Consider the following 21,939-nt stretch of genomic DNA (forward strand, 5'->3'; position numbering starts at 1 on the left):
TCCCTGGTGGTACAGTGGTTGAGAGTCTGCCTGCCGATGCAGGGGACACAGGTTTGTGCCCCAGTCCGGGAAGATCCCACATGCTGCGGAGTGGCTGGGCCCGTGAGCCATGGCCGCTGAGCCTGCGTGTCCGGAGCCTGTGCTCCGCAGCGGGAGAGGCCACAACAGTGAGAGGCCCGCGTACTGCAAAAAAAAAAAAAACTACAATGAGGTATCACCTCACACCAGTCAGAATGGCCGGCATTAAAAAGTCTACAAATAACAAATGATGGAGAGGGTGTGGAGAAAAGGGAACCCTCCTACGCTGTTGGTGGGAATGTAAATTGGTGCAGCCACTATGGAGAACAGCATGGAGGTTCCTTAAAAAACTAAAAGTAGAGCTACCATATGATCCAGCAATCCCACTCCTGGGCATATATCCAGACAAAACCATAATTTGAAAAGATACATGCACCCTATGTTCACAGCAGCACTATTTACAGTAGCCAAGATATGGAAACAACCTAAACACCCATCGACAGATGAATGGATAAAGAAGATGTAAGATATATATATACATATATATATATGTGTATATATATATATATATATGTGTATATATATATACATACAATGGAATATTACTCAGCCATAAAAAAGAATGAAATAATGCCATTTTCAGCAACATGGATGCACCTAGAGATTATCATACTAAGTGAAGTAAGTCAGAAAGAGAAAGACAAATATCATATGATATCACTTATATGTGGAATCTAAAAAATAGTACAAATGAACTTATTTACAAAACAGAAACAAACTCACAGACATAGAAAACAAACTTATGGTTACCAAAGGGGAAAGTCAGGGGTGGGGGGGACAAATTAGGAGTTTGGGATTAACAGATACACACTACTATATATAACACAAGTAAACAACAAGAACCTACTGTATAGCACAGGGAACTATATTCAATATCTTGTAATAACCTATAATGGCAAAGAATTTGAAAAAGAATGTATGTATATGTATAAATGAAGCACTTTGCTGTACACTTGAAACTAACACAACATTGTAAATTAACTATACTTCAATTTTTAAAAAATTGTCCTGCTTAGAAATGAAAGATACTCATGGGTGGACCCAAAGCAGGTGAATTATAGCACAAACTAAAGAGCAGGTAAACGTCATATTTCTGTTGAGTAACAGATAGCCATCCTTACTGTCAACCTGCATCCCAGTTCCTGTGTGTGGTCAAAGTCCCTCATGCTGAAGTTGTATAGATTTACACATAACGATGGCAGATTACAAGAAGTCTATGAGTTTTCTGTGTCTTAGCTACTTCTCCTCTACTCCCTGACTTCGCAGGATACACACCACATTGAGCTGAACGACAGTTATGGATCTGCAGACAAAGGAACAGGTTGCATGTAAGTCAGAATATATGTACAAAGAGAAGGGACAAAGAAGGACATCCACAAGTCATGGCAGGTGGCTCTGTTTCCCTGGCCACGGAAAACATTTTGTTATCCTTGTCACATCAATTGCTTTTACCTTAAACTTGTTTCTCCGTTCGATTTTTCTCTTTGCGCTCTCGTACGTGGAGATATGAACTCTACCCTCTTCCAAAGAAATGATTGTTTTTCCTTTGAAACATTTTTAAAGCACGTGCTTGAGAACATGCTGCTTCTAACTGGTTTCTTTCCCACTTTCCACTTCATCCTGACACTGCTGTTGGACAAATATTCCTAAATTTCTCCCTTTCTTCCTGTGCCCCTGAACTCCAAATCTTCAGGGCTTTTCCACAGCCTGTAGAAGAAGGTCAATGTTCTTAATCTGCTATTCAAGGCTTCCATAGTATGGCTCACCTCTTTTTTTTACTTTTGCTCCTACACAAATCCCTGGACTAGACCAAATGAGATTTTTTCACGGCCCCTCACACACGGAGCTTTCTTTCCCCACATGGTTGCTCCATTTGAATTCCTTCCCTATACTGGTCAGCTGTGCTGCAGTATCAAACAGTCCCCAAACTCCCAATGGATTACAACAACAAATATTTATTTCTCATTCACATGACATGTAGGTTTTTAGTGATCTTCAGCCAGGATCCTGCTCCGGGATCCAACCATGTGTCACTTCGTTCTGGAACCCACACCCAAGAAGCTACCACTCTCTGGGACACACTGTGCTCCCAGAAGAGGACAGAGGGAAATGTGCAGTCCCCTCTAAAGCTGCGGCTCCGATGGGGCATATGTCAGGATTCACTCCTATTTCATTGGCCAAAGCAAGTCACTAAGGCAAGCCCAGCCTAAAGGGGCCAAGAAATTATACTTCCCCTGCGAGTAGACATTACAAATCACACTGCAACTAGCAGGACTGTAAAATCCTATTTCAGGGAAGAAATGAGGTTAATAATTGCAAAGAGAAATAAAATCTACCCCACTCCCTAAATCCTCCACCCCACCTCTCTGACAGGTCCGCCATCCATTCCAGCCTTGGTTCAAGTCCCATTGTTTATCAACCTGTCTACCCTCAATCCCACCTGGTCTCCCTGGAGCACTGCTGATCAGTATCGCACATCTGGCCCTTAGCTACTGCTACCATATCTAACGTCATCATATGATCTACCTGTCTTGTACTCCTGACTAGACCATAACCTTCCTGAGGATAAGATTCAACCTTATACCTCTGGGTAACTCCACTGATTGTATAAGGTCCATTCCTGCATAATGGTTTTTGCTGAAGGAGATATTGGTGATAACATTTTTCTGTTATGGGAAACAACTGTCATCTTCAAAGAACAGACTTAGTCCAAAGGACTATTATTGCCAAATTTTAATGTTTTCTCTCCATTACTTACATCACCAAAATAAATCAGTGGAGAGAGGGCCTGTTTGCACACATATCTGGGGCCTGATCATTTATCAAATAAAGTATGTGGTGTGAAATAGGGCCATGCCGTGGGTACACAGTGGTTTCACCCTCGTTCTAGCCCCCTGTACAAAAGCAGGGACCTGGACAAACTGCAATGTAATGACCTATGTTAATGAGTTGTTAATAGTGCGCTAAAAAATGATAATTTTTAAAGATATCTTGGTATTTTAAAATAGTTCCCTTTCGATTCTTATTACATTTACAGACCTAGGACCAGATTCACAAGTCACATAATTCAATGGGACTTTCCCCAAAGGAAATTCTTTGCAACAAGCCAGCAGGAGGCATAGTCCCACTTACTCAGGGCTATTCCTACAAATTTTACTTTTAACGTTTTACTGCCTTTCTCCCAGCTCATCAGTACTCAGTCATTCATCCTGAACATTCCGTAGTCACTTCACCATATTGTAAAGCAATGTCTTTCATATTTCTTCGTCAGCTACGTTATTTTTTAAATCCCCACTCAAACACAACTCTCCTGTCAGGAGGTGACCTCTGTTACGTGAGATACAGTATCTCCATTCAACAGGTGATCAGAATCTCCCCGCACCTCCTCAAGCACACCTTCCCTGGGATCTCAGCTCTTCTCACATTCCTGCTGGGTTCTTTTCCCTTATTTGAAGTTACACTCGAGACTCTGAGCAAAGCAATCATTGCCTCTCCTACCCACAAATAGAATCCATTAAGTGAAAATTCATTCCAAACTCATCTTGAGGAAGTAAGGAAGACTCAGTAAACCCCGAAAGGTCTAGAGGTTGAATTTCATTTGGAAAACTATCCAGAAGTTCAACTGCTTATCCAGTGCTTATCCTAACTCTGAGAGTGGCCTAGAGATGTGCTGACAGGAAGGAATTAGGGTTCCACCAGGCGCCAGGGAAACCAGTTCCGCAGCCCTTCGCTGCACCCTGCTTCTGAGGAGAAGAAGGGCGAGTGGGCGAAGATGCTGAGGGAGGGGTAAGTCAGGAAACCCCACTCCAGCCTTTCCAGAACCTCGGTGAAGGATGCTTCGTGCCGTGTTTCCAACGGGGAAGACCTACTCTACCTACTGCAAAAACATCGCTCCTGACAAATAAAAAGCGCTCGTCTATGAGCAAAGTGGTGTTGGGATCCCTTTCCTAAAATTAATCTACTTTCCCACTTGAAGACCAAAAAGCTTTGGAAGGTAGCGAGGCACCATGATTGCCTTGGGTTTAAAAGGTGATGTTTGGAAATGAAAGAAAAGTACATTTGGAAAAAGAAATAGGCAAAGGGGGCTTAATTTCAAAGCCCCAAGGATGCCTATCAGATACTTAGGCTCTGAGACTATGGAGCTGAAAATGCATCCATTTAGTTACTCGGTTGAAAACAAAGATTTATTTGATTTTTTTTAATCAATGTGGCTGGAAATCTGAGCTTTAGTGAACATAAAATTACTCAGATCACTACTTGAGTGAACAGTGAGGATAAGACAGGGAACTGAGGAATTAAGCCTTAGCGTAGAGCATAGAAATAGAAAAGTCCACTAAGACGTTTGCCAAACCACCTTTTCCTCCCCCGAGCTTCATTTTAATCATTCAAGAAAAAAGATAACTGTTATATTTTTAAACACATCCATAGCTGGCAGGGGGTGGAGAGGGCACTATATCCTATCTCATTGTTAATCACACTCATCAATGCCAGTAAATTGTTTCTTCCATGTGACCCAAAGGGACAACTTAGATGATGCCCTAGCTCACCCCTCAGGATGACTGACAAGCTATCTCTAGGGCCGAATCCATCTCCCTGACCTCCCCGTGGAGTCCAGACCGGGCGTACGAGCCACTACAGAAAAGCTAAGGCCTTGCACGTGTCCTTCCTCCTAGAAGGGAAAAAAAGCTCTAATTCAACAGGCACATATCTTCCCAAACCTCCCAAAATCTGGATAAGAAGATGCTTTTAAAACCAACATTGAGGGGACTTCCCTGGTGGCGCAGTGGTTAGGAATCCCCCTGCCAATGCAGGGGACATGGGTTTGATCCCTGGTCTGGGAAGATCCCACATGCCATGGAGCAACTAAGCCCGTGCGCCACAACTACTGAGCCTGTGCTCTAGAGCCTGCAAGCCACAACAACTGAGCCCACACGCTGCAACTACTGAGCCCGCATGCCTAGAGCCCGTGCTCTACAACAAGAGAAGCCACCGCAATGAGAAGCCCGCACACCGCCACGAAGAGCAGCGCCTGCACGCTTGCAACGAGAGAAAGCCTTTATGCAGCAACAAAGACTCAACACAGCCAAAAATAAATTAATTAAATAAATAAATTTATTTTAGAAAAACCCCAACGTTGGCCATTTTGCTGATTAACAGCACTGAGAAAGAACGAAAAAGAGAGGAAGTTTGATGATAAGAAAAAGAAACTTACATTTTTATATGTGGTCTTCCTGGATTTAAGTACACTAAACACATCCATGAATACCCAGATCTCTCAGGAGAAAAGGAAAACATTCCAAAAGAGGAAACATTCTGAACTTTCTTTGAATGTAAGGTAGCAAATAATACAATGCCTACTTAGATTGTATAATTGTCCATGGGAAGTGGGCTAACTAACAAAGGAAGCTATTACATCCCCAGCGTTTTTGTGGTGTGTTGAATAAATGGGGTCTACCTTGCTAAGAGAGCACTTCCCAGGCGTTGGATCTAATTCTGATAGAAAACAAGGTGTCTGGGGAGACGCAATTTCTCCCAGAGCTCCTAGGAAGCAACTTTATGTAGGTGATGCAAAATTAGTTTTCTTCTGAAACTCCCATCAAGATTCTTGTCATCCTTTCTGCCCTAGAATTACAGAATCACAAGAACCCAGGAAGTTATCTGGAAGGGGAGGAGAGAAGAACAAGTAGGAACATTACAGAATGACATTTAACAAGGAGGGAAATAAGATAACAATACATGTTTCAGGAATAGGAGCAGCTTCGGTGCAAGTTGTGCCATGTAACCACTCCAAGGAAGGACCAGGATCCTCTCCCATCAGCAGCAGCAACTAAGCAACCACTACGCTAAGACTCCCTGCTGCATTGCCTCAATCTGACTGATGGTTCAAAGAGCACGGGCTATAGAGTCACATAGCCTGTGTTCACATACTGGCTCTATCATTGTTCTTTCATGACCCTGAGCAAATTTCTTGACTTCTATGCCTCAGTTTCCCTGTCTATAAAGTGAAAATGAACATAATAGCAACTTCATAAAATTGTTGGGAAGATTAAATTGCATAAAGCATATAAAATGTTTCTCATAGTGTGTGGAGGGTAGTAAGCACCCAATCAACATAAGCCAGTGTTGCATTTTGTTTCCTCTCTACAACGGCCCTATTAAGGTCATCGGCATCACCTTCATTTATCAGGAAGGATACAGAGTTAAGGAGGAGATGTTACCTGTCCCGTTTCACACTGTTAGTTAGCATTTCAGACAGTACCTGTGCCCCAGAAGCATGTGGTTTTAAATTAACACCCTTTTCTCTGAGCCAAACTCTTTCTCCACTCTCCCAGGACGCCCTGGGAAAATGCTGACTTCATTTAATGCAAACAGTCAATCAATGGCATTTGACTGAATAGCTAGCATTCTAGAGTTCTGGAAGAATGAATAATCTTCCCAGGCTACACAACTTTTAATACTAGAAACAAACATTCTTGGGCTATCTATAGTCAATCCCAGGCATTCAAAGACTCCTTAAAAGACACATGTCTTTACAGTGTGTGTATGATCCCACTAAACTAGTAGTTCTTAAGTTTTATTGAGTCTTGGAACTCCTTGGAGGATCACATCAAAGAAAAGGACACTTTCCCCAGGAAAAAAAAAATGCACATACACATGCTCACAAAATATGTCTACAATTTCAGTGGGTTCAGAGACTTAGGGAAGTCTGTGAAATCCAGGCTAGGAATCCCAGTTCTAAAGTGCCTGGAGGTCTGGAAGGAGAATCCATTTACAAAGATTTTTCTTTCTATCTAGATATCCTCTCCCTGCTTGCTTTGCTTTGTTTCTGCTGGATTCCTTCCCCTTCTCTCCCTGCTTTCCTTCCTATCTTTACCTCTCTTATTCTTCCTTTCTCAATACTCCACCCCCTTCCTACCTTGGCGATCAGACAAAGCCACTATCAAAATTCCCTCACCGCCGCCCCCGCCCCCTGCTGTCCCCCCATATCCTTCCTGACAAACTGATTCCGGAGAGGAATCCGATAACTTATCAATAGGCATAGGTTGCTCCATAGGAATATTGGCCAGCCTAGGAAACAGCCTTTCTTTGAAGGATAGCAGATCAGAACTTCTGACTCCATCGGGGAGTGTTTTCTCCTAATTCTCCAGTAAATGTGACCACTTTCCATTAAATATACACAGATTCACTGTATCCTGTTTTCAAGGAAACAGATTCACTAACAAGTTAACAATGCTGGCATAGGTATCTGGGTACTCATTTGTCCACCCACGTTTGTGACTTCTTTTTATGGTGCCCATCAACTTATCAGTTAACCAATCAGAAAAAGATACATTGGAAACCGAAATAGCCCTCATTTAAGCAACCCTTGCATTAAAATGTGTCCATCTGCACTGGGTCTCTTGTTTCCCTTCAGCGTGTGAGTGAATTCCGTTTATAGCAGTTTTTTTTTTAATTAATCTTTTAAAATTCACAATGCAATCCTTTGGAATCCTTGGTCAACTTTTATAATTTTATATTTAAGTTTTTAGATACATTCTGCCCATAGAGTTGCCTAATATGAAAATCTGCTTAAGTAATTATAAGAATGGAAAATCTCAAATTGAAAGAAAGTGTAAAATACTGGACTAAAATATTTAAATGAAATATTATTCAAAGGATTTGTCTTAAGGCTTGCCTTTTGATGCATTTTATACCTCTATAATATTCCATCATCAAAAAAAGCTAAAAAGTTGGTATTTCCACTCCTAAGCAAATAAAAATGCTTTGTGTACACCCAAGAATTTTCCTGAAGGATGCTTTTCAAGAGAATCGTCCTTTGTATTTTCCATGTGGAAGTTTCCACAAAAACCAACTAAGATATGATGACCTTTTTTTTAATAAGTCAGATTTACCACCACAAATGTGCCTCAGATTATAAATGGGACATTTTGTGAACTGCTGGGTATGCAAAATTCAAGGGGAGGGATAAATGCTTTATACGAATATTACACATTTAGTTCAGAGTTTTCTGAATATTTCATAGCAACTTCACTGGCCTTTCTGCTTACGATAATGATCGTTTAAGGTACAATTACTGTGAAGTCCTTCACTGGACGGAAACACTTTTTTTTATTTGGAAAGGGAAGAAAAAACATATAAAATGAATAGCATTGGCAAATGTTTCTAATCATTTCCTTAAAATACCAAACCACCAAACAATCTTTTTATTTACTACGTTTTGCTTTGGTACATAAATCAAAGGACAATAACAAGCCTAATGTCAAAGAAACTTTTTGACACTTCATACATTTGAGCAAGCTTAGCCGATAAACAGTTTAGATGAAGTTATGGTTTGAAATATGTTTCCCAAGGGGACTGTGGTTCATAAATTGCTATCAGGCTACCTCTGTCATTATTGATTTGAGACGTACTCAAGGTACCCACAGCTATTACTAAGTCTAACGTTACTTGACCTGCTTTTTCAGAAAATAATATTTAGTTATACAAGGACATCTAACCATCCATCCTAGAAGAAACACGGAATTTGCTTGTCATCATGTATAAAAAAGTATCGCATTCTATCTGAAATTTTGATGAGCAATTAAAAGAGGAGGAAATGTAATCCTTTTTCACAGATTAAATAATTTTCATAATCCTGAGCTGGTGTTAAATGAGTTGTTTTGTAACAACTGTACCGCAAGAGCTTAGAAAAATGACTTTTTTAAAAATAGGTCAAACAAAAGAAATTTACATCTCCGCATGTTGTGATTAGATAATTTATTACATCTGTGTCTTCTTGGCCGTTAAGTGTTTTTGATAAGCTTATTAAAATTAAACCCACAGTCACATCAAATATCAGTCGCATAATATGTCCTTATTCCTTTCCCTGCCCACAGAAGCCAACTTGCCTGTGAGCGTGCAGCAAGGGCCATGAGTATGGAACAGTTTATGTGCTCCAACCTATATCGTGTCCTCAGCCTTGGGGATTTGGGAAATGTCAGAAAAAGATCAGAGCGAGGATCCTGCTACTTTTTATTCCGATCCTCCGGTCTTAACCTCCAGGAAAACACTTAAAGGTTAGTTATGACTTGATCGCTCTGCTTTACATTTATCATCGGTGACCCGGCTTCATGAAAGCACAGAACCAAAGAGTTTTAGAAACGGACCTGATGAGTGTCATCCGCCTCAAGAGATGTGACAAATTTATGAATTTTATCAGCCTTGCTTTTAGATGTGCTGGTAAGTTAAACAGTCAGAGGTGGAAGTTCCCTGTGAGCTCTCTTAATCACCTGAGAAGCTGCCTGACTGCACATCAGAGGAGAGGGGGACAAATAAAAAGCTGGACCACGTCACTGCCACACAAAGAAACCTGCCAAATGTAGAGGAAAATGTTTGGCTTTCTTTTTTTTTTTTTTTTTTTTTGCTGGACGCGGTCCTCTCACTGCCGCAGCCTCTCCCGTTGCGGAGCACAGGCTCCGGACGCGCAGGCTCAGCGGCCACGGCTCACGGGCCCAGCTGCTCCGCGGCATGTGGGATCTTCCCGGACCCGGGCACGAACCCGCGTCCCCTGCATCGGCAGGCGGACTCTCAACCACTGCGCCACCAGGGAAGCCCCTGGCTTTCTTATTTAAAAAAAAAAATAATACATCTATATCTCCCTGGAACTGAGTGATCTGAAGCACTTTGGATAACTCATTCAAGGAAACACCACTTGCCCTGGTCTCCTACACTTGCAGGAAACTTTCCAGAGGATTCCATAGTAACCTTTGCTAATTTTACACAATCACCTATTCAGCTATCTGAAGGAGAAAGTAGGTTTTGCCAAAGCAAACTTGAGTTTACCTTGGTTTTGACCTTTGGCTGGCATCGCTTAGGAACCAGAATGCCTACGGAGAACAAAGATCCCTCTTCTCATTCATAGTTTACCCCTTACATGGCACTGAACCTGTAGAAACAGTGAAGACGCTGGGGAGCAATTAAAAGGCTCTGGAAATCACTGTCAGTGGCTTCACTCACCCACCCTTTTCACCCAAAATAAAAATCAAACCAGTTTGTTTTGGATCATTTTAAATAGGAAACACCAGGCCTTTCCTAGTGCGTTGTTATTTCCAGTTAAAACAGAGCCTCTAGTTGCAGAATATCTTTCTTTTAGGTTTTAAACGTAGAACTCTTCTTTCACAAAGACCTTGGGAAACTTCCCCAGAACGGGTTTACTTCTCTAAAAAGTATCTAAAAACGCACAGGGCGTTTCACTCTGATGAAGCACTCCTGACACATAACTATTAACCTTTGAACAAAGGGTCTCCATCTCCTTCTCTCTCGACCTCTGGTCCCACAGTCCTGTCCTGTGGTTCTGGCCTCACTTCAAAGACCCGCAGCCCGAGAGGGGCTGCACTTATTCTATGTATTTCCTTTTTCCTCCCCCACTCCTTTCCCGGGGCTCGCTCCCTCTCTCTCTCCCTCTCTCTCTCTCTCTTTCACTTTCTTCTTACAACTTTCTTGCCTTTGATAGAAAAACATCTAATCTCTCCATCTTCCCACAACTTTACAGCTCTCCTGACGGTGTGCCCTGCTCTTTTATTTCCTTGGTTCCAAGAAAAGTCCAAAATCTTCCTGTTGTAACTGAACGGCCAAGTTAGTCTCGATTTGGGAGCTATCTCTACCTTGCAGCTTGGAATGATACTATTTTAGGCAAAATAAAGAAAACGACCTCAAATTAGTAGACAGATCGGATCATTACTTGATACCCAAGACAATGCTTTCTTTGAATCAAAGGATATAAGAGCTGGAAAGAATGATGAAGGCCTGTCCTAGCTCCTCTTTTGAAGATAAGAGGCCCACAGAGGCTACATAATTTGTCCAAAGCCACGGGCCCGTTGTGACAGAGGCAGAAACCGCCCCTGCAGTCCAGCACTGTGGTGACACCAGCATCTTCCTGTGGTGTAAAGAGACGTGGCCTTTGCCCTGGGCGCTGGTCGCTAGTGGAACAGTGCCGGGCCCACCTCTCTTTTTTGGCTGGGAGGACATGAACTAGGGGGGCCTGCATCCCGAATCCACTCAGAGGCTCAGCATTTAGGATTAGAACAGTCTGCTTTGACACTGCATTTCTATTTCCTTTCCCCCTCGTCTGAGAGAAGAGAAACATAATCAAACAACTAAAGAAATAATAATAACAAGATTAAACGTATGCTTTCAGGACAGTGGTATTTCAGAGCTGATAGGAAGCTGTGGTCTCAGAGTCCATGCCCTTTACCTCACATTTGAGGTAACTTGGCCTCAGGTTAGTTAGCTGGTTAGCTGGGAGCAGAGGGCCAGGTTTACGACTTGACTACCACATCTCTGCTCACGTGTCATTGGGAATACGCGTGTTACTGGACATTACCAGTAATGCCTTTAATTCACTATGTGCATCACCTAATTACTTTTGTATTTCAAGGATCTATGATAGATCTCATAAATTCACTCTCAATCATTTAATTGCTCAAAATCTTTTATAAATACAACTCCTTATGCCAGTCCTACAACGGTCTCACATATCAAATCACATTTATCACTCTTCTGGGCAATGGTCTAGATGTATAAAATTTCTTTTGTGCTGGATTTTTAAGGAAAATGTCCATTTTGGCTATTTCACGTGTTTTTTTTTTTTTCCTGTGATAACCGTAAGGCAATACTGATTTTATTTTAAGAAATGTTCTGATAAATGGTTTCAACCAAAGGTTTAAGGATTTTTAAGGAAAACGACTTGTCGCCTATTCATGTTTCTTTTCACCTTTGAGAAAAAAGTCCCATGGGTCAAAGTTTCTAGTCAATCAAAAAAAGGCACATTACTCTCCCATTTTAATGGTAGAACAGGGACCTTTAACTTTCCTGGAGGCTTTGCTTTGGGGTTTATGTGGAGCAGAACTTCCTTAATGCTGGTAATCAGACCTGCAGGATGCATGTTAATCGTTCCGGACATGGAAAACTATCTACAGTAGCTCAGCTAATAACACTGCGGACAACCCTTCACTTCTGGAAAGCACAGTATTGAAACCAATTATGTGTCTGTTGATTGACCCTCCCCTGCCTCCCCAAAGACATTAGTGTAGCTCATTCCAATAATGTCAAAATTTTATCTCTGAAACAGCAGCAAAGAGAGGGAACTACAGAACCAAGTTAAAACGTATACTCTCACTGGCTGGTTAGAGATAATACATTTGGGCAAAATCTCATTGTGCAATCCTACAAAAGCATGTAACTGCTACAGTTTCACAACAGCTAATTGCTTCGAAGGAAACATTGCTGAAAGGTAAGTTACCATCAGCTGCATTGATAATTCAGTGTAAAACGTTGACATTTATTTCTACGCAGGCTTTGAATATTGTCGAACCAATGAAAGTTCTTGTTTGCAAGAAATAGAAACCTACTCTGATTATCTTAAGGGAAGACAAAAATGGTGAGGAAACGGGTTGAACGGAAGTACACAGAGGCTTGCAGAATTGGTGCAAAGCTGGAGGGCCAGGCTGGGAAAACGGTCAGGAACCCAGAAGCCCGATAGAGCTGGACATCCAGAACAAGAGCAGGGGGCCGGCCAAGCCGGCTACTCCAGTTCCACGGCCAGAATGCCCTACATCCGCCCCCTGCCTGCACACTGCTTGCTCAAGGACCAAAGTCCCAGAAGACAATGTGTGATTCCCGATTCTAAATCACCTGGCTACTCCAGTGTTCATCACGCTATTTACAACAGCCAAAACATGGAAGCAACCTAAGAGTCCATCAACAGAGGAATGGATAAAGAAGATGTGTGTGTGTGTGTGTGTGTGTGTGTGTGTGTGTGTGTGTGCATGTATAATACACAATGTAATATTACTCAGCCATAAAAAGGAATGAAATATTGCCATTTGCAGCAACATGGATGGACCTAGAGATGATCATACTAAGTGAAGTACGTCAGACAGAGACAAATATATATCACTTATATGTGAAATCTAAAAAATATTACAAATGAATGTACAAAACAGAAACAGACTCACAGACATAGAAAACAAGCTTACGGTTACCAAAGGTGGGGGAGGGATAAATTAGGAGTATAGGATTAACAAACTCCTATACATAAAATACGTAAGCAACAAGAATTTACTGTAGAGCACAGGAAACTATATTCAATGTCTTGTAGTAACCTATAATGGAAAATAATCTGAAATATATATATATATATAACTGAATCAGTTTGCTGTACACCTGAAACTAACACAATATTGTAAATCAGCTATACTTCAATACAAAGAATACAGGCTTCATTTTATGACTAGCAAAAAAATTTATTACTAGGATAATTGGAAGAATCTGAATAAAGTCTATGGATTAGAAAAAAATTTTAAATAAATCACATGGCTACATCCGGCAGAAGAGAGAGTCTGGCCCCCTTAGCCAGCTGTGCAGCTACCTGGGACTCCACACAGAGAGGCTTCATGGAAAGTGGACAGGGGACTAATAAAAGGGAAGTTGGATGACAGACTCACACACACACACACACACACGCACACACACACGCACACACGACAAAGCTTTACTGTAAATGTGCTAGTCTCATTTGTTTTTTTTTTAAAGCCTTTGAACTGGGGGAATAATTTTCTATTTCTGGCAAAGTCCACTTTGAGCTTTGGAACTTAAATGCCTCGAAGGGGAAACAAAATAGATGTGTCCTCACACCGATGTCTGTGCTGCAGGCAGCACGGTTATCAAATGGTTCCCGGGTTCTGCCTAACTCCGATCAGAAAAACATGGCTGTAACAGCGAGCAAAATAATCTATCCTAAGTTCTTTGACCCTTATGCTAGAACACAAGATTCAGTCATTTCTCAACTAAAAAGGGTATTTTCAAATTGGGTTCCCATGTTTAGTGAGTCGAAGTCTGACCTTTCTCGGTTTTTTACTTTAGATGATTCTCTCAGCTTATAGTCTAATTTTCTTGGTACAAAGTATGAAATGTACAAGCATTGTTTGCACATACGTATTTCACTAAATGATGGCCAAAATGCAATTCAACATGGAACTTTACTCTTCAGGATATTTCTACCATTTGAATAAAATAAAGATCAACTTTTTAAAAGGTCAAAATAATATTTTATTGCATATTTGCGTACTAAAGTCCAGATGCTGCCCTTTAAATTTTTTTTAAAAAAGTGTTCGTACTAAGAATTTTGCCAGATATGAGTACATTTTCATCAGATTTTAACTCTTCAAAACCTGACCCTCTCTGCAGGGAATGAAGCAGTGAGAATTTGAAATCAGGTTTATTCCCTTAAAGAATTGTTTCCCTGAGAGGCTGGGGAAATAAGGAGGTGTTGGTCCAAGGGTACAAACTTTCAGTTGTAAGAGGACTAAGTTCTAGGGACCTAATGTACAGCATGGTGATTACAGTTAACAGTACTGTATTATATACTTAAAAGTTGCTAAGAGATTAGTAGATCTTAAATTTTCTTACCATACACACACACAACTGTGTGAGATCCTAGATATGCTAATTAATTTGATTGTTCTTATCATTTTACAATGTATATGCATATTAAATCATCACGTTGTACATCTTTTTAGAAATCACATTGTACAACCTAAATATATATAATTTTTTTCAATCATACCTCAATCAAGCTGGGAAAAAAATAATAAAATAAATCAGTTAAAAAAAGTTTCCCAGGACTTCCCCAGTGGGCCAATGGTTAAGACTCCATGCTACTTAACACACCATTGTAAAGCAGTTATACTCCAATAAAGATGTTAAAAAAAAAGACTCCACGCTACCAACGCAGGGGGCGCAGGTTCGATCCCTGGTCAGGGAACTAAGATCCTGCATGCCCTGCATTTAAATTAAAAAAAAAAAGTTTCCCATAAAAGGTAATGATAATATAGAAAGTTAATGCAGATGAATAAATGCTAAATAATAAAAGCTCTTAATGCATATTTACTAATGAACTGAATAATAACTACATTTATATAGCACTAACTGTGCCAGGAACTATTCTATTTACTTGTCATATGTTACCTCGTTTAATCCTTACAATGGCCCAATGAACTAAGTATTATTTTTATACCTGTTTTACAGATGAGAACACAAAACAGTTAAGTAACTTGCTGGGGGTTCCTAGCTAATCCAATAAGCCCGGCTCTAGAGTCTGTGTTCTTAATAATTGTTATAACACCTCTTTGGATCAGTTTTTCAACAAAGGTAATGGAAGTTCTCCAATTAATGTAATTTAAAGATAAATATGCAATCGGTTGGGATCATTGAAATAATCTTCCACCTCTACTAAATTTTAGATCAAGGTGTTACAATTTCATCCTCACATATTAAAGCCTATAAACCTGGAATAGAGGACCCCTCTTCCAAAAAGTAGATATATTTAGACCACTCTCCCCAAGGTAATTGTGCATTCCTTATCCCGTAACCAAGGATGTATGCTTCCTCCAATATTACTCTTGTCAAGATATGACCTGGGAAGGTTTTGCTTGGGGTGCAAAGGTAGTGTCTGTTGATGGACACTTAGCTTGCTTCCAGGTCTTGGCAATTGTAAATAGTGCTGCTAGGAACAATAGGATGCATGTAACTTTTTGAATTCGTGTTTTGGGATCTTTTTGAAAAAAAAAATGAATGAGTGTATTTTGAAAGGTGGGATGAACAGCCTTGAAGAATACAGTGACTACTGAAAAGATCTGCAGACACACTAGACCTAGTGGACCCTGTCACAAACTCTAACTTCCACCCTCAGTTCCTGTGTTCATTGCTTCCACTGAAGCCTCTGCTCAGAGCAACTGGAGCAAAATGATGTTTACATTTTACCAGTGTTTTATTTTCAATTAAACATCTCAGCTGCTATTTACATAGTTAAATGGCATGGCATTTATTCCATGCAATTTGATGTTATTTCTTTGTAAATATTTCTCCAACGAGGGACCTAAGTTCAAATTAGTTGTGAAAATGTCACCCAAAGTAAAACAAACTCTAATTTAACCTTGATCACAAATTATTGTTCAACTAAAGCTGAAAACCTGTAAAAATTAAAAATGGAAGGCCAAAGGAATTAACTGAGATGCACATGGCTCAGGAAGCAACTTGTTTTTGCACTGCCTGGGCCTTTGAGGACTTAGGTCGAGTTACTTCAGCTAAGGGCACGTTACAGTGGAGAGTGAAGGTTTAGGGGGCTCAGGGCAGTGATGGGGTGCAGTCTGCTCCTGCCCTCACCTCACCCCTCTTGCCTGCAGGTCCATCCTGGAATAAGTCACCACCGGAATGCTTCACGCTTCTCACTAACAGTTGCTGTTACCCGACCAGCGCCTCTGTCCGAGATCATTCATCATGGCTGGAAATCTCCACTCTATCTGCGTCTGAAACTCCCAGCGCCAGGCAGGTCAGCATCAAATTCAGAATGGGAACAGAAGGGTAAGAGGGTCTGCCTGGCTCTCTTTGCGCTGCTACCCCAGAACCTTCTCTTCCTGTTCTCTCTTTAAAGCAGGGAGAAGCCTAAGGAGACAGGCAATGTTTCAGACTGGCTTTTTAACATTTACCGGTTGATTTCTTCCAGTTTTCTAGATTCTGACATAGAAATCTGAATATAGAAATATAGGCTTCGGGGTAGGACTTGCCTTTTATGCTATGCACACAGTGTAAAAGCTAATCACCACAACTATATAATGTGACTTGAGAGATTCCAATCATGCCATTAGCCAACCCCCCCACCCCCACCAAGAAAAAAAAAATTCCATTGGCTTGGCAGATACCAGAGACGAGGGTGGGGTTAGCGTTCGTTCTCTTTTAAACTCCCAACAGCTGTAGAGGGATAAGCCATCATACTGGGGCCAGCCATTCCCAATTCCGTGTGGATTCCTTTATTAGATTACTTTCCTCTGAGAATGCTAAATGAAATAAATGCATACGAATTTGACAGGGAAAGGGGAGGGATCAATTTTGGGCAGGGGTGACCTGACGTCAAAGAAATTCAACAATTTACCAATTTTGCCAATTTACCAAAGTTGCCTTGGTTTGGAGAAATAATCCTTCCTCTCTATTTTGTCAGCAAACTCAAAAGCCTCCAGCAGTTAGGCAGGTAACATAAATTACACAAAATCAACTGTGTCAGGCAGTGGAGGGTGCCCGTGATGATCGAAGAAGTACCAAGCTCATCACGAGAACTGCAAATCCAAAAAGAAAATTATGAAACAACGTGGCCGGCCAATTAAGATTAGCTATAGGCAGCTGCTAGTTTTTGATCGGTAATGTAGCCCAACCTGAATGAAGTTCTTATGCAAGAAGGATATCATTCAGGAATTAACTTAAAACGCCGTTCAGTACCTCGTGAATGCTCGTTAAATCAAGAGGACCTAGAGAGACTCTAATCAAGGAGCGGTCCCAAATACCGCTCTCCCTGATTTGTGTACATCTTTCCCATGACGATGATGGCCATTAGTGTGATGGCTCAAGGAAGTCTCCCGTTATGTGGAATGAATTGGCAGCAACGGCCAGAGATGTCAGGGAAAGGCACCAGCTTGAATATCTGGGAGCTCAGAACCAGAAAGCAAAGTGCTCATCAGCAGCATCACATCAATACCACCCTCAATTCTTTTCTTTTGTTTCCGTATCTGAGAAAAGAACAGCACTTCCAGTGCCTACCTCAGAGTGGTATGATGAATATGAATCATGTAAATGCCTTGCAGGTACTTTGAAGATGAAAAGGACAAGGTGGTATCAAGCCTCAGAGTGGCAGACAAGACATCCATAATTATTAGAGCAAAACAGGAAGGAGGCACCCCTGAGAAACTTGGAAGCAAGACAGCAATGTATTTGTTTCTGTGCAAACCTTTTAATAACAAAAGCCTCTGAACTCCTCTTCACATGAAAAGAGGCTCCACTGTGTCTTTAATTAGATCGTTCTATTGGAGCACAATATAGTGATAAAGAAGATTTAATAAAGCATTTTGTCTTTTTATTACTGTGATTTGATGCAACGTATCTGCTCATCCAGGCAAGATGTTTAACTTCAAAAGAAGTTCTGTCCACCCTCCCCTCTGGCCAATAAATAACTCCAAGGGGGAAAAAGCACAATGTATTTCGAGCATCCCATGATGCTGAGTGATGAAAAGATTCATCATTTTTTTCTACTGTGGGTAGAAAAGACGTGGGTCTTTAGTCCTTTAATTTTCTTCCATAACTAGTAGAATGTGTAAGACTTTAAATCTTCCCAGTTATTGATTAAAGCACATGGTAATTTTGGGAAAAAAATCTAATTTGTCAACAACCATGGTAAAACTTCCCTATTTAAATGATCTTGGATATGTCCATTAGACTGGATATTTTAGGGATAAACAAAATTAAGTCATAAAACAGTTGGTGTACAATCCTCTGTACTATGACAAACTTATTCTAAACATCTTTTTTATACATAGATCTATAATTTGGTTCAATTCTTGAATTTAAAATTATGACCAGGCTGAAAACATAAACAGAATGTATAAGGGGTCAAAGAATTGACTTTTGGAATTAGTTTGCCTTTTTTTTTTTTAAGTCATCTTAATTATATTAGTAGAGATGATCAGATTAGCCAGACAGCCATCCTCAGTCTATACGTAAGAAAACTTTGTTAACACAACATTGTAAATCAACTATACTTCAATAAAAAAGAAAGAAAACTTTAGACAAAGCCATATAAACGGATAGACATTGATTGGGCAGCCTGGATAAAACTGAGAAGGAAAAGAAGGACAAACAACAGAGGGGAAACTAAAAGCAATATAAGCAAAGACAGGAGGGAGAGGAAGCACCCAGTCAGTCGTCTTAACTACACACTACGTCTCAAAGCCACTTGGACTTCTTCGCACAAAAATTTGACTGTATTAATGAATCAACTGAATCTCTTGGAAGTAGGTTTAAATCCTCAGGTGAACAAACAGAGAGGAAAGAAAAAACGAAACGTCTCAGGTGAGTCTGCAGGCCACAATAGTTAAGCAACATAAAAATTTCTAAGTGGCTTCTTAGAACCTAATTTTTTGCATGACACAAACAGATAAAAACAGACATTCCCAACAATTCTCTTCTATAAGAAAACTACTGGGGACTTCCCTGATGGTCCAGTGGTTAAGACTCCGTGCTTCCCACAGAGGGGGCACAGATTTGATTCCTGGTTGGGGAACTAGGATCCCACATGCCGTGCGGAGAGGCCAAAAAAATAAGAAAACCACTGGTTTCCATATCTCCCAACTAGAGTTCCTTACTACTACCCTCATACCTGAATTCAAACTACCTTCACCATTAACAGGGGCTCCGGTTTTCTTATTTGTAAAAATGGAAATAACAAGACCTACTACATGTGGTTGTCATGAGGATTCAATGAGGAAACACACATAAAGATCTTGGAAAGTAGCAGGTTCACACACTAACACCCACCCACACTCACTCACATGCACACATACTCTGATTCACAACACCACCCGTGTCCTCTGAGCTAGGCTGCTGTACCAGCAGCATCTGAATACTCGTTTATACATTCTTCTGTCAGTTTTTCTGCAGTGATATGTATTCAAGATTACATCTAATAAACTGTACATGTCCAGGTGAAAATTTGTTTCCTCCTCTGCTCTACAAAAATTTCCCAAATGCAATTATCTATTTATTTGGGGGAGTTTTGTCTGTATCTCTAGAAGCAGGTAGACACAGTTGTAAACTGCAGATTCCTAGAGAAAAAGCACATGACACTGAAGGACAAGGCCTGAATGGTCCTGCTTCTTGCAACTCAAAGGAGGCGGGTCCAACACCAAACCTACCCACTGATGCGGGACAGCTCCTAGGAGTCGATCCCACCTGCAAGTGGTCAGGAAGGGTCCTGCTGATGGGCAAGTTGTGACAGCTAGCAGCGGGCTCCGTCCACAGCACAGGCGGCAAGTGCACTGGTGAGAACAAGCACAGCTCGGACAAAACTAGAATTCAAAAAGATGCATGCACCCCAGTGTTAACTGCAGCACTATTTACAATAGCCAAGACATGGAAGCAACCTAAATGTCCCTCAACATGGATAAAGAAGGTGTGGTACATATATACAATGGAATATTACTCAGCCGCAAAAAAAGAATGAAATGATGCCAGGTGCAGCAACATGGATGGACCTAGAGGTTATCATACTAAGTAAAGTAAGTCAGAAAGAGAAAGACAAACACCATACGATATCACTTATGTGCGGCATCTAAAATATGACACAAATGAAATTATCTACGAAGCAGAGCAGACTCACAGACGTAGAGAACAGACTTGTGGTTGCCAAGGGGGAGGGGGTTGGGGAAGGGCTGGACTGGAAGGCTGGGGTTATTAGACGTAAGCTTTTATACAGGATGGATAAACAACAAGGTCCTACTGTATAGCACAACTAGAATCAGTATCCCACGATGAGCCACAGTGGAAAAGAATATGTAAAAAAAAGAATGTATGTATATGTATAACTGAATCACTTTTCTGTACAGCAGTAATTAACACAACATTGTAAATCAGCTATACTTCAACTTTTTAAAAAAATTTTAAACAAAAAATTAAAAAAAGAAGAGCTCCAAGGTTTGAGGCAAGGTACCAAAAGAAGAACTTAAAAGATGGGGTCTTATTGTGGTTATGTGTTATGTGTATAACAGAGACTAACTCAATCCAGCTTAAGCAATCAAAAGAATTTCTTGGAAGGAACTGAGGTAGCTAATGGATCCCAGAGACAGTTGCAGGGCTGGAAAGCCATCGAGAACCCAGGCAGGTCTCTGTCTCTCTCTTGCTTTCTCTCCTACCACCTTTCTTCGTGGTCAAAGATGGCTGTCCCATGGCAGCTCTCGCGTTTACAGCACTGACACTGTACAGAAAGTGATTCCCTGGAAGAGATTCTGAAGGCCTTGCTTGCATCAGATGTACTAAAAACATGACTGCTAGCGCCCAGGCCTGAGCTGAAGTGAAGCCCTTAGGCAAAGAGGTCACCGTGAGGATGGTCACCGTAAATATTTCAACTACAGAAAAGATCACCAATTCTGGAACAAACTAGCAACCGAAACAGACTGGTGTTGAGCCTACGGCAACTGAGCCACCGCTCAGCATCTGCCTCAAGTACAGGGAAGCTCTTAGAACCAATTCTAAAGGGGGAACCAAGGAAGCGCGGCCATGCAGAGGGAAGGGCGCAAAGTCTTAGAAATCGAACTGGCTCGCCCATCCCTAACTTTTGTGGGACCCAGAGCAAGAAAGCAAACAGAGGTCCTCATGTCGTATGTCTAAATATTTAAAATGATTCATCAAGCTTACAAACTGTCGAATAAAATATATTTTATCGCCTGACCTTGACAGATGTCCCTTCGTAACGACTTGGAAGGCCAAGTTGTAATGGAGGGTCCTCAGCTTCCTGTGAGATCCACATTGGAACGTGAGAGAGCTGGCTTGAGAGCCACTGCCTTCTCGTCCAACCCAGGCATCTGGGGGGGGGGCCTCACAGAAGCATGTGGACACCCCATTCCACACACCCAAGGTTTTCCCACATCTCTCTCAAATAGCCACTCGCATGTGACCAGGTGATGAGAAGAACAGAGCCTGGAAATGGGCTGTTTGGGAGAGAATGTTAGGGTCCCAGGGACCCAGAGCAGGGTTTCTCAACCTCAGGACCACTGCTCTGGATGGGTCTTTGCTGGGGGGAAGGGAGAGGATTTCCTATGCATTATAGGGTGTCTAGCAGCATGTCTGGGCCTCTCCCAACTAGACGCCAGCAGCATTTCCCCCTAAAATCATAACAACAAAGTCTCCTGACATTTAGTGTGTCTTCTGGACAGAATTGCTCCTGGTTTAGAACCACTGGCCTGGAAGGGAAAGGTTGAGCTGTGACCAGAGGCAGAGCTAGAG

The sequence above is a fragment of the Grampus griseus genome, assembly GCF_964374135.1.
Source record: "Grampus griseus genome assembly, chromosome: 6".
Taxonomy (NCBI): Eukaryota; Metazoa; Chordata; class Mammalia; order Artiodactyla; family Delphinidae; genus Grampus; species Grampus griseus.